General features: G+C 36.3%; 1 long non-coding RNA gene across 2 annotated transcripts; it reads right to left on the bottom strand.

Moving 5' to 3' along the window:
• Positions 1–260: 260 nt before the first annotated feature.
• LOC147531785 (uncharacterized) lies at positions 261–5,362 on the bottom strand. Of its 2 annotated transcripts, none has more exons than XR_015227789.1 (4): positions 5,066–5,362; positions 4,022–4,125; positions 1,556–2,427; positions 261–546 (listed from the first exon to the last, which is right to left on the bottom strand). It is a non-coding gene; the product is annotated as an uncharacterized LOC147531785 (long non-coding RNA). The 2 variants fall into 2 exon arrangements; XR_015227788.1 differs by having other exon boundaries at positions 1,556–3,609; positions 5,066–5,254.
• Between the last annotated feature and the right edge of the window lie 7,860 nt (positions 5,363–13,222).

Below are 13,222 nucleotides of genomic sequence, written 5' to 3'. Positions count from 1 at the left end.
AATGCAGTGCCATCAAAGTTCATCTTGCCGAATTCGATACAACAAATAGAAATATATTTGTGGAGTTTGGTCTAATGTAATATGCAACTTAAAGCGGCATTATATAACATGTCATTCGAAGTACAAATTCTCATATAGACTTTCGTCTCTTCATCATAATTTCTTCTTTATTCTCTAAATATTTCGATTCTCGACCATTTGATTACAACATTATTGCAAAAGAAGCGAGATACGAACATTTATGGAGAATTGATAAAATGTGACTGAAATTCTGAATTTAAAATTTATTTGTATACAATGGGACCATTCAAAAACATTGAAGTAAAATAATTTAATGAAGCAGCTATTTATGTATCTGTCTTAAGTCTTATCCATATATTCTTACACTATTTTAGTTACATTTGTCACTCAAATAACGGCGTAAGCAGAGTAAATAATCCATTGTTGTATAATCTTTATCCATCTTCTCGGCTAAGGGCGGATCTGAAATTGAAACTTTCGCCCATAAGGTTGCAGATGTTTTTGTCAAAAGTTTAAAATACAAACCTGCAAATTAAAAAGAATGTAAACTAATTAAAAGGAAATGAATTCGACCAATGCCCAACATTATTGAAGAAGGAAAACAATATTTCGTAGTACCACATTATTTGCCCATAGAGTTCTTATGCTTGTTGATATCCGTTCTCTTTTTTTTTGCATATATTAATTGAGCATGTTTGTCTACCCATTTTTTGAAGTGAAAACATTGGTTCATAAACTGAGATGGGACCTGATCCCATCAACATAACATTTGCGGCTATTTTTTTTCTATATTATACCACGAGATGTGTTCTTCCTAGCTAGGAAGCATGAAGTTGGTGAAAACAGAAGAAGCACATGAAACGTTTAAGATAATAAGTGTTAAACAACAAAGATAACATAACTACCCATTGTTTCCATTTTCTATTGTTACGCTTTGTTGCCTGATCATCAATACTCGAGAGTATATGCAAAGGAGCTCCATTGAAAGATCTTTCCAATGTTCATTTAACTCCAACTAACACCACTGCGAAGTACCGTAAGGTTTTGGAAATAAAAGTCTAGAGGTTTGATCCTTCTCTAACCACCTATACTGTCTTTCAATGATGTGCTCTATTATGTTCAAGTCCCTCCCAAGCAATTAACCCATTTAATAAAAGACTATTCTCTAGTATTACCCAACACTAGAAAGAGCGAGGCATACGCACAGTTAGGGAACATGATGAATTTAAATACACCAACTGATCTTTGAAGAAGTTAACCATGTTGAACCAAAGACAGCTAAATAAGGAACATATTTTTCATATTTTCCTGCAAGTTGGTTACCATCCACTAAAAACATTTTTTTGTAACAACCAAAGTTATCAAGAATATTCATGGGATCAATTTCACTACTTACAAAAATTTCCTTTTCAACAATCATTTGGCTTCATCTATACCTTATTTGTGCCTCAGTTTTGGGTTGCATTATTGATGCTATTTTTTTAACTAAACCGATAAGCAGAAATTTGAAGCAGAAATATTGAGTTTTTCTTACCTCTGATGGTATTTTCCAGCAGATTTAACGACTCCCTTCCTTTCTGTTAATATCAATAAGAGGTTGATCATGTTGTTTCCTTTCGTTAATTGCGCCCGCTTCTCCATAGATTCTTTGTATTAGAATAGTTATAGTCTCACATTAAACAATTGCTCAATGTGGGACTATAACTATTTTAATACTCCGGTTGTGTTTATGACGGGAAATGCCAAATTTGTGCTTCTCATCACGCCATAAATATCGACACGATTGATACTCGAAAGATATTTCAACCATGTGTTAAACCATAAGAACCACTAAGACTGATAAGACCCCGCCTTCCTGTTGAGATTTCTAATGCAAGAATACCAACAAAAACGAAAAATAATTCATGCTATCTTCCAAACACTGAAACATAGCAACCTTTCAGAGGGTACGAAATGAATTTCAGAAAACTTTAGCTAAAGCAAGTCAATTCTTGAATCTCGGAATTTATTTCTGCAACTCAATTCTTAACCAAGTTAAACCAAGCCCCAAACTCAACACCTAAATTATCCAAAGCTTCATGCACAATGAAGTTCAAAGCTTCAATTAAGCAGTTGTTCTCATGACAAAAAGCATGGAAGAGACCGCGGCTTCTCTTCATCAGTTTTTGGTCTTCAAGTTTGTATCGTTATGTGTCGACATAGTTCTGACATTGTCTTCTTTGGAGAGATTAAAGCATTTTGTGAATTTCCATGAGCTATCTGAACCGCGACTTCTCTTCATCAGTTAGACCAGGGAGACCATTTACAACCTTCACAATCCTTAAGTTAATAACAAAGAGGTCTCGACTATGCATCCGCAACCTAATTTCCTTCTTCTTTCTCCATTTCTCATTCTAAAAGAAACACCTAATTATTAAGCCACAAGTTATAGTTATATATTAGACCACTAAAAAAATGAATTTACGCAAGCGAATCAACATAAAATACTATTTACTAAATTGCAGCACATAAGAAAACAAATTTTAGAAAGATATAGAAGTCACCGACTGTAGATGAAAGAAAATAGCTAATAATCAGAAGGTTGAAAGAGTCCTGGTGAAATGAAAGAGCCAAAAATAAGAAAACTCATAGCAATCTATAAAACAAAATTAGGTTCCGGTACTACTTACTCATTAGGCCAATGTATGAAAAAAAAATGACTATTTCCTAATTTTAAGTAACAATAACAAATCAATTCCAGTGCTCTAATTTTCGATTTAATGAATCAAATCAAGCACAACCAGTAAATTTATAGTCTGTGAATCAACATAATTTACTATTTACTAACTTGAAGTAACAAAAAAAAAATCAATTTCATTGTTGTAATTTCTGAATCAATGAAGCAAAATCATTTGAAATAAAGCAAATAAACAGAAATAATTTCTAATATTACTGAAATAAGTAATGAAGCAAAATCAACTTAAGTAAAGCAAATAAACTGAAATAAAGCTAAATCAATAAAGAGAAATCAGTAAATCCCGTGAATATAGAGTTCATTGGCCCAAAACAACAATGCAAGAATTTGAAGACGAATAATTTTTCATGTCATGAGAAATACCTGCAATTGTTTCTACTAAAGCAATGGTGCACCTACAACTGTAGTTGCAACTACAATGGAAGCGACAATATCTGGTAAAGCGTACAATATCACTTATTTTCTTTTCCTCTATTTAAGTGGCGCTTCAAATGGGAACAAACAGTGGAGTATGGATTCCTTGAATTTTTAAATTAACTCTTTAGTGATTTGTAAAAGTTACAACTTTAGTTTTACAAGTTTCAAGGGCATCTTTTCGTAGAAAACATACATAAAACTGTTAGTGAGAATTAACAAATGAAATCATATGCTTATCATGTACATTACACAGACAACCATTGTTTTTCGTGGCTCATGAAGTTGGCTCCAGCCCTGCGGGTCATACCACTTCCAGCTGGAGTCCAACCCCAGCTAACTGTAGAGAAGCGGTTCATGAAGTGTTGAATGTCACATTATCAAAACTAATTCGTTTTTCTCATTTATCGTTTGATGGTCTTAGATCGTTTGATGAGATTCTGTGAACAAAGTAGACAGTAATCAAAATTCAGAAACAAAACAATTATTTTCTACGAAAAGATTCGAGTGATAGATATGATATTGAGTTACAACATATTTCAAATTCATTTTGGGCAGACAACTACCGATGCATACGTATTAAGTCAAAAACATCAAAACTGATGTGCTAGGAAATACTTGTTTGTACATAGGCAACATGTATAAGTGTTTTGAGATATGTGCCTATATGAAACTGAAATCGGTGATCTTTTGATCTTTATGATAGGATAGAATTCCATATGCGCATAAACTCAAGTCCTCATTTGATGAGTACAATTTACTCTTGATCTCAAAAAGGTTATAGCATAAGACATGAAAAATTGGCAACAAAGATAAATAGAGATGAAGGGAGATAACATATAAAGAACTTACTCAAATATACATCCAACTTGAAATTGAATCTTCGACATGGAAAGTCTTAAAAACTACTCTTCACGGCCATACATTAATTAAAAATCCCTGAAGAAATTTTTCGCCTACAAAAAAATTATCAAGATGTAAGTGATGGGAATTTGATTTTAAAATATTACTTTTTTCAGATATCTCCGGATCTAGAAGCAGGATATAGAAGCACATATATGGACTTAGGGAGGTATACCTACCCTCAAAATCTCCCAAGATGTAAGAAAAATCAAAATTTCTAAAAAAAAAGATTAGGAAATTTAGGTTTTTCTTAGTGTGCATTGACTTACCCTGCCATGCGCATCATTAGCCATTAGAAAAGCATTTGTACATATGATACAGATCAATTGGGTATTCTCCTAGTAATAATACAATAGGCTTGCTTCTATCTATCTATCTATCTATCAAATTATGTTTATATTGCATTGTCTTGCAGCCATAATTAAGTAGTTACATGACTCTAATCGTTGTTATACATCGTCAAACTTATACCATGCGCTTAGTTGTCTTGTACTACGTTTATATATTATTCCTATGTATTGCAGCAAAAAATCTTTTAAAACCTAGACATGTGTGGCCTCCCTCCATTTGCTCTAATTGCTATTAAGGTCTAGACTGACGCAACAACTCATGCTTATTTCGCGATGGGAAAGATTGTTATGGTTGCTCATCAATTAAGTTATGAGAGGATCCAACCCAGTCCAGACTATATTGGTGTTCGAAAAAGATAAGTCTGAACCGCTGGGGAACATTTGTTTGTTTGAGTGTATGATGAAGGTTCAATCTTTCTATCAGACATTTCATCAAACACATAAATGGCAGCATCAAACACAATTCTACTCGATCATAATAACCATCAAAATCATAATAACTTTCTACTCGATCATAATAAACATTAAACATATATGCAAAAATTGCATTAGGATCCATAGAATTTATGAAGGCTGAGAAACAAAGGAGCAAACAGTAACAGTAGGACAGTGAGAATCAGATAACAAATGAGAAAACACTAACCTTTCTTGACGTGGTCTGAACAACAAACCTTTCTCAATCAAAATTCAAAACTGTCTATGAAGAAAATGCAATTTCAGAGTGGCTTTTAGAGAGGAGAGATGTTTCTAGTGAACCGAGAAGATGCGTCAAGGAGATGTTTCTAGTGAGTAAAAAGGAAATCAACGCGGAGAAATGAGAGGAAGGAGTCACGAAGGCTATAGGCGCCCGGGTACCCAAATAATAGAATTTGCTTGATCCAAGGGTGTAGATGAATGCTGACGTGAGACGGACGGCTGGATTTATCTGGGTGTTTGTCCCAGTCAGCATGTTTCAACCTATTTTGTTATATGGAAGATTTTACCTATAGTAAATCAAAGGTTTCTTGTGGTTGAGTTAATAAATATATCTTTTCCATTCCCAACATACCAAATCAGTCATTCTTGTCCTAAAAACGAGATTTTCATCCATCTTTTTGTTCTTACACCATTTATATCTCTACAACCTATTTTGTCTTAGAATTGTTTGCCCTTTGAGGCGATTGCTGAGGAGATCTTCTCCTCGCCGGAAGTTACTACAAGGAAGTAGTCGATCAGCAAAAAGTTATTCACCAGGTATAAGGATAAGAAATAATGGATGAGGATTACGAACCAATGGTGGCTTTGATGGGTTCACTTATGGGGAAGAAAGATGAGAATTTATTGAAGTTATCCGACGATGATGCGAGATCAGAAGATGAAGGAAGGAAAATTCTAGCGATTAAGTTAATCTCGGGGAAAAGTATGAACTTAAATACACTAAATTAGAAATTATTGAGTGCGTGAAAACCTATTGGCAAACTCTGGTTGAAAGAATTGTATGAAAACTCTTACATTGCTAGTTTTGAATCAACCACTGATAAAGAAAAAGCAGAGAATGGATCACCTTGGTATATCCAAGATGAGTTACTCATATGGGAAAGATGTGAGAAGAACAAGTTACCAACTGATTATGTGTTCAACAAGATTGAATTTAATGTCCAAATACATGGTTTACCAATTGAGTATCTTCCAGAAGATACAGTAACAAAAATTGGTAATATGATCGGACAAACAAAAGCTATTCAAGCCGGTGAAGCTAATAAATGGGGTAAGTATGCCTGAATCAAGGTGTGCTTAGATACTACAAAAGCTTTGAAAACTGAGGTATTGATTGAATTACCAGATAAACGGCAAAGCACATTACAAGTTAAGTATGAAAAGTTAACCAAATGCGTCCAGAGCTCTCGACCAGACACGTCTTGGAGACGCGTCTGGGAGGTTCTGGGTGTCTCGGACTAGGTTCGAGACACCTAGTGCTGGTCCGGTCCAGCACCAGACGCGTCTAAGACGCGTCTGGTACATGGACTAGCGTCCTGGCTCCGGCCAGGACGAGACTAGGCCTCGGCCTGGACATGCCGGCCCTATGGGTCGGGACTTGTCTAGGACTTGTCCCGGGCTTTTTCGAGGCTTTTCGGACCATAAAAAGGGACCATCATTCGAGTGGGAGTTTTTGCCAAATTTTCTTCCGATTCCAACCAAATAATTCCAAAATTAATCCGGGCCATCCAGAAGGCTAAAACGGAATTCTTTTTAAATTGATTTATGAAATCATTAAGAATCGGACCAATATTTTTTTCCGAAATTGACCCGGGCTTTCAAAACCCGAAACGGAGTTTTTCTTAAAGTTGATTTTAGAAATCATAAAAGATAAAACCGGAACATACCATTAATCGAATTCTTCGAATTTAGACTTAAGGTAGCTTCTCGCATTCACGTCACATGCATTCATATAATATATTAAGGCTAAGAATTATATATGCATGATTATCTTGGGAGACACTTTTGTTTTTATATTCTTGTTTTAAGCACGGATGGGTGCATATTTGTAATTAATTTTAATTTCAAGTTTATACGCTCTGCGAATCGTTAAAGTCTTGTAATTAGAGTTTAGGGTCTATTAGTCCATTGAAGAAACTCAAGGAAGGAATCCAAAGGCGAGTGGGAGAAATCAATGGAGGTTCAAAGATGGAGATCTAGACGAACCAAAAGGCAAAACAAGAAGCAAACCAAAGGAGATTAGATCTTCTAGGTTAGGGGCCATACTAGGATCCATGTCTGCTTGATTTATTTTCTCGCGCGCATTTACTTACTTATTTACGTTTTATGTCGTGGATGTTAGTTAGGCTAAATAGTTCACTATACAAACGCCAGACTCGGGTAAAAGTCCCCAAAACGTAATCTTTAGTAATCGCCTATTCAAATTAAGACACTCGTTTGCGCCCTTGTTCGAGGAAGGTGAGTCGGCCTTCGCAGAGTACCTCCTCTACCTTGGGACAATGCGGGTAGGTCTATAGAAAATGCCTGCACATCTAAATGGTTCTACTTAACGAGATCAGCAAGAGAGTCTTGGATACTCGAGGCAAAAGGATAGATTAGTCATTCATTAATGAAATCTATCAACCAAGAGTCATAAGGTATGATCAATGAAGTAGTTCACTCACCAGGAACGACGGAGTCAAAGGGTAGGGCCTTCGTCCGCTTTACTCTGAAGAACTGGGATCTTGGAATCACTTATTCAATCGGGGACGATTTTTATTGAATAATGTGGGAAAATTAAGTTTTCAAAATGATAAAGAGTTTTAAAACTTTGCCATTTCTTTTATGTAGTTCAAAGATGACAAAAGATATTTTCAACTTCCGCTCACTTCTCGACAAGGAGAAGCTGAATGAGCACAACTTCCTCGACTAGGAGAAGAACCTGGGAATAGTTCTCAGGATGGAAGGAAAGCAACATGTACTAGAAACTCCAATTCCTGTATTGGATGATACTTCGACTAAAGAAGAGATAGATGAAGAAAGGAGTGTGCGGAAAAAGGCAGAGCCTGTAACTTGCTTAATGCTAGCAACCATGGAACCGACTCTGCAAGAGCAGTTCATAGACATGGATGCTTACTCCATGATACGACAACTTCGGGAAATGTTCCAGAAACAGTCGAGATTGGAGAGGTTTGAAACCTCTAAAGCAATTATGGACATGCGCCTTGAAAAGGGAAAACCAGTTGAGCCTCATGTTCGTCAAATGATCAGGCTCATGGGCAAGCTGGCTAAACTAGGTTTCCCTTATAGCCAACAGACGGCTACCAACACTATCCTTCACTCCCTCCATAGTGGTTTTAATCAGTTTAAGATAAACTACAACATGAATGGATGGGACAAAATGTTGGAGGAACTTCATTCTATGCTTCTAATAGCCGAAAAGGACGTCGCTATAGTGGAGACTAAGAAGGAAGTTTTTATGGTACAAAAGGACAAAGGGTTCAAGAAAGGTGGAAAACAGAAGAAGAAAACCGCGTCAAAAGGAAAAGGCAAACGAGTTGCCAAACCTAAAGACAAAGGTCCTCCTCCTGACACCAAATGTTTCTACTGTGATGGCAAGGGCCACTGGAAAAGAAAATGCCCTAAGTTCTTGGAGGACAAGAAGAATGGAATAGTGGCTTCCAATTCAGGTATAAACAGTTAACTTATCAAATACAGTAACATTCCCAAACTTTGGTATATGATACCTAAAATTGCCCTATCATTGTGAATGTACAGGTGCAGCTGGGAACTGAGTATTTGACTAAGGAAGACAAGATGCAAGAGGAAGCAGAAGCCTCGACTGCTAAGGATGCTGAAAGGGATTGAAGTCTACTTTAGGCATTAATCTAGATTAAGCGATTTTCTAGTTTTTAACATCATCTCTGTACTAAGTATTATGGAGAATCAATAAAGAACTTTATTTCTAAATTGAGATGTTATTAAAAGTGCTAAATTAAACAATTTATACTTAAGGATTCTAAACTTGGTTAAACACCTACAAGATAGGTTCAAATAACCAAAACATGAATCAACTGACAAAAAAAAAAGTCTTGAGTCTGAAACAGAGATTGATCTTCAAAACGTACTTCTAACCTATCCATATTTGGAGTGTCCAAAAGGATTAAGATGAAGAACACGAATCAAACTCTATCCTCCAAAATCCACTAGTCTAGACATAGCTTCCACAAAACTACCAAAATTCTGTCTAAAGCTAAAATTTGTAAAAAGCGTTACAAAACTAGCTAATATCTGACGCAATTTCTTTTTGAAAGAAATTTGGGCTTCTTCACAACCAAATCAAGAGAACAAAGTGTTTGTTGCTCATGATAGTATTCTTCTAGTAATTAGCACACCTAGTAGTCTGGGAGAAAAACACTAACTATTACAAGAATAAGTGGGAGAAAAGTACAAGTCGATTTAATTCGATCATGAGAAAAATCATGAAGAGTCATGAAGAACAATCAAGGAACTTGTACAAGACGATTAAATTCGACCAAGAGCAACAAACTGCGGCTCCTCCGATAAGGAAAGGTTAAAGATATGATCTTATAAACCCACCGCACAAATGCGAATGTCATTTGCAGGAGAACTCTCAAAGCAAGTGAAAGTGTCTCTATAGGAATATATCAAAGTAGTTGAGAAAATTCCAAATTGTTGTTCAAAAGCCCTAAAAGGTCAAAAGTAAAATATCAAAGACTCAGAAAATAAAGGTTATTTCTGAAGAGATAAAAGACCTGCGCAGAAACGAAAACTGACTCTAGATTTTGTCTAAAAGCCAAAATCATTATGGAATCCATATCTCGTCAAGACATGAAGCTTGATTATTTAAGTCAACGGAAGACCTAAATTGGTTTTCCAAAGTAGAAAACTAAGAAGGATGGAAACATTCATGTTTCCTGAAACTAGACAAGAAGAATAAGATTCTTCCAATGAAGTTATGTCCATAGGCATGCTTCAGAAATCCATCGACGGATTAAGAACACGCAAGAGTTAGAATCTTCGATTCAAAGAGGCAATCAAAGAAATTTGATTCCTGAGGAAGGAAGAAAAATCTTGAATCACGAGTTTCAAGAAGGTAAGTGGGAGAAACAAACCTTCCGGGTCCGTATGCAGAGTACATACAAAAGATTGAGTACGACATAAGATGTTGTGTAACAGTGAACACATAGGCTCAGGGACCAAGTCAAGGTCCATGGTTTCCTTAGGTAAATGGTCCGACAAACTATCCAACATTTCTCTAGGTACTATGTCATCGATGTCCTCAAAGGCATCTAAAGCCTCATAGTCAGCTATAACATCATGTCTGGCATCTAAGACTGACTCCCTACAAGTGTCGAAAATCGAAAAGTTCATAGTGTCATCCCTAAACTTGTTCATGGAGCCATCATCCTGAATCTCAAAGTCTAATGTAGTCCTATCATGATGAGACGACAAATAGTGAGGAAACGAGACAACAAGGTTATCAGTTTGTTCAAGCTCTTGGGTCCTCTCAGTTGATTCGTCAACATTTAACTTAGTACTAGGGTTAGACGTATTACCCTCGCCATCGGACCTAGTACCCTCTTGAGTTTGGGGTGGTAAAACCCCTTCCTCGTCGGCTAATAACTGTGAAGCAATCATCTCTAATGGATGATTTAGAGACTCAAACCTCTGATGTAACTCTTGTTGCATTTGAATCTGTGTCTGTTCAAATCGATCTTGTGTCTCTTCAAGTTGTAACATCATTTCAGTCAGACGACTCACAGACTCTAATTGAGATTTATCTTCAAGAGTCTCTTCATGATAAGGCTCACAAGTGTAATTAAATGAAGACTTTTGATAATAACTCCCACCGTACATACTAGGATCATACCTGCCTCTAAAATCATTGGTCTCAGAATAGTGTGGGCTATAAGGTCTCTCATACATATTTAGTGTCGGACCATATCCATCACTAATTTGACCATCTCTATACATATGTCGGTATTCAGCTAGTGTCACACGAGATCGATCATGCTCAAATGGTTTATTCCCCTCTCTAATCGAAACAGCCCTACACATCCGTTGGTATTCACCTAAGGTCATATCAGGTCGGTTAGTGCGGGGAATCCTCGAAACAAGCTCATCATCATCAACATCGAATGGCCAACCGTTATAAGAACGGGCCATGATCTCACAGTATTCAAAGATGGTAACACGCAATCACAAAATGGGAACTAACAATTATAGAACTAAACAATCACACACAAGTAAGAAGGAAGAGATAGAATGCGATACTATCGACTTTTCGCTTCTCAATTCCTTCATTTCCTTTGCTCCTATGTCTCTTCTGGCTGTTTCCTTGAAATGGTACCTAAAAGAAAACGCAATTAAGAAAATAGAAAAACAAATAAAGCAAAAATGTCTAAGTACGAAAATAACACTAAACTAATGAACAAACAAACAAACGATATCCAAACTACTAAACCTATCCCCGGCAGCGGCGCAAAAACTTGATAGGCCTAAAATAGGTCTATTCCCGCAAGTATACGGGGTCAAGTTATAGTAAGTTAGTAAATTTGTGAATCGTCCCAAGGAATAGGTAGGTAACTTCGGATATTGAATGCGGGTTTAACCCAATAATCAAGATGTCAATCGCTAACTTAGACTAAAACACACACACACCCCAATTCATAAATTTGATGATTGATTTGTAAGAAATTAGAAAACGAATAAAACTAAATAAACTATCTAAGAGAGAGGTGAGAGAGATTCAGGAGAAGAGTCACGAGAAGTCAGACAAGATTCGGGTGAAAGTCAAGTAAGAGAGATACTTTGGTTCACAAGATCGATAACGATTACTACTAATTATCTACTAGAATGGAAAGTTAATTAACTTCACCAACATACATTAACACTCCAAAGTACAATGCGTCACAATAAGATTAATCGATCACAAGTTACTATGCATAGACTATCTAGCTATGTACGCACTATCTAATTGCGTGTCAATGAACTAATATGACATTCCAAAGTATAATGCGTCATAACAAGTATAATCGATCACAAGTTACTATGCATCGACTATCTAGCTATGTACGCACTATCTAATTAAGTGTCAATAAACGATTAAGATTGAGGCCTCTAATTCATAAAATTAGACGAAGTTTGTTGAACTCGCATTTAAGAAATAATAAGTAATTCATCACAAATCAAATCATGCTTCACAAGTACTCGAATACAAGAGTTAGCTAAAATATTGAATGAACAATAAATGGAAAAGAAAATGATGAGAAAATCCCCCTTTTTCGATGTGGTTCGAGGCTAAGATCGTCGAAAAATATGAGTCTTTAGGGTGCAGCCGATCTCCCCTTAGCAAATTATGGGTTCCCCATAACGACCATCATCATCTTCTCCATTTAGAACTCAACCTCCATTAAAACACAAACCCTACCCTCCTTTTCTCTCCCCTTTTTTTTTTTGGTTCTTGAATGAATGAAGAAGATGATGAATAGTCCCCTTGACCCCTCTCTCTAACTGGATTAAAACCCTAGACTTAGTCAAACTTGACTAAGTCTTTAGACCACAAATGGGTGCCCATAAAATCTCTACACATTTCTTCTTCTCTTAGTATTTCTTGGGCTTGGACTTAGTTTTGGGCTTTGATTTATAAAACAAGAGGGTGCCTCTAGCTTCTTCTTTACCATCTAACTTCAAGACAAGACTTCGGCTTCTTTCATTCACAACTTTCCCGTCCGAACTTCAAATTGATTTCCGTTTTCACCGTCGGACTCGTCATTACCTCCACTTGTAATTTGATTTGCTTGAAGTTATTTTCACTTGTTTTGGGCACATGAAATGATAGTGATAATTCACTCCTTTTATTCCGAATCACACGCTTGACTCCAAAATAGGTACCTAACAAGAAAAACACATAAAATATTATTGATAACACTCGAAAAACACTAGTTAGTCTAAGTTAGGCTCTCCAAATGTGACATTTTCGTGTCACATCAAGATCCCCAAGCTTAAACTTTGCTAGTCCTCGAGCAAATAAAACAAAACAACAACCTAACTCACTTTCGGAGGCATCCCGATTGCATTTAGCGTATGCACCAAGCCTTTAAACCTCTAGGTTACCCCTAGAGGACGAGTATTGTCTCGTGAGGGTTTCCATAGATGACACCCAGAAACATCAAGGTTTCAAATACACAAGGGTTCAACAACCACATCATAAATAAGCATAGTTCATATAGTGAAGGGTTTAAGCATGTCAAAACATAATGAATCAAGTAAACAAGTTCATGTGAAAGCTAAAGATCTCTTCACCAATGGTCTTACCCTA

This window comes from Eschscholzia californica, unplaced genomic scaffold (assembly GCF_041429995.1).
Source record: "Eschscholzia californica isolate CP2 unplaced genomic scaffold, dmEscCali1.0.p SCAF_6, whole genome shotgun sequence".
In the NCBI taxonomy this organism is placed as follows: domain Eukaryota; kingdom Viridiplantae; phylum Streptophyta; class Magnoliopsida; order Ranunculales; family Papaveraceae; genus Eschscholzia; species Eschscholzia californica.
This window is presented reverse-complemented; position numbering and strand designations above follow the sequence as displayed.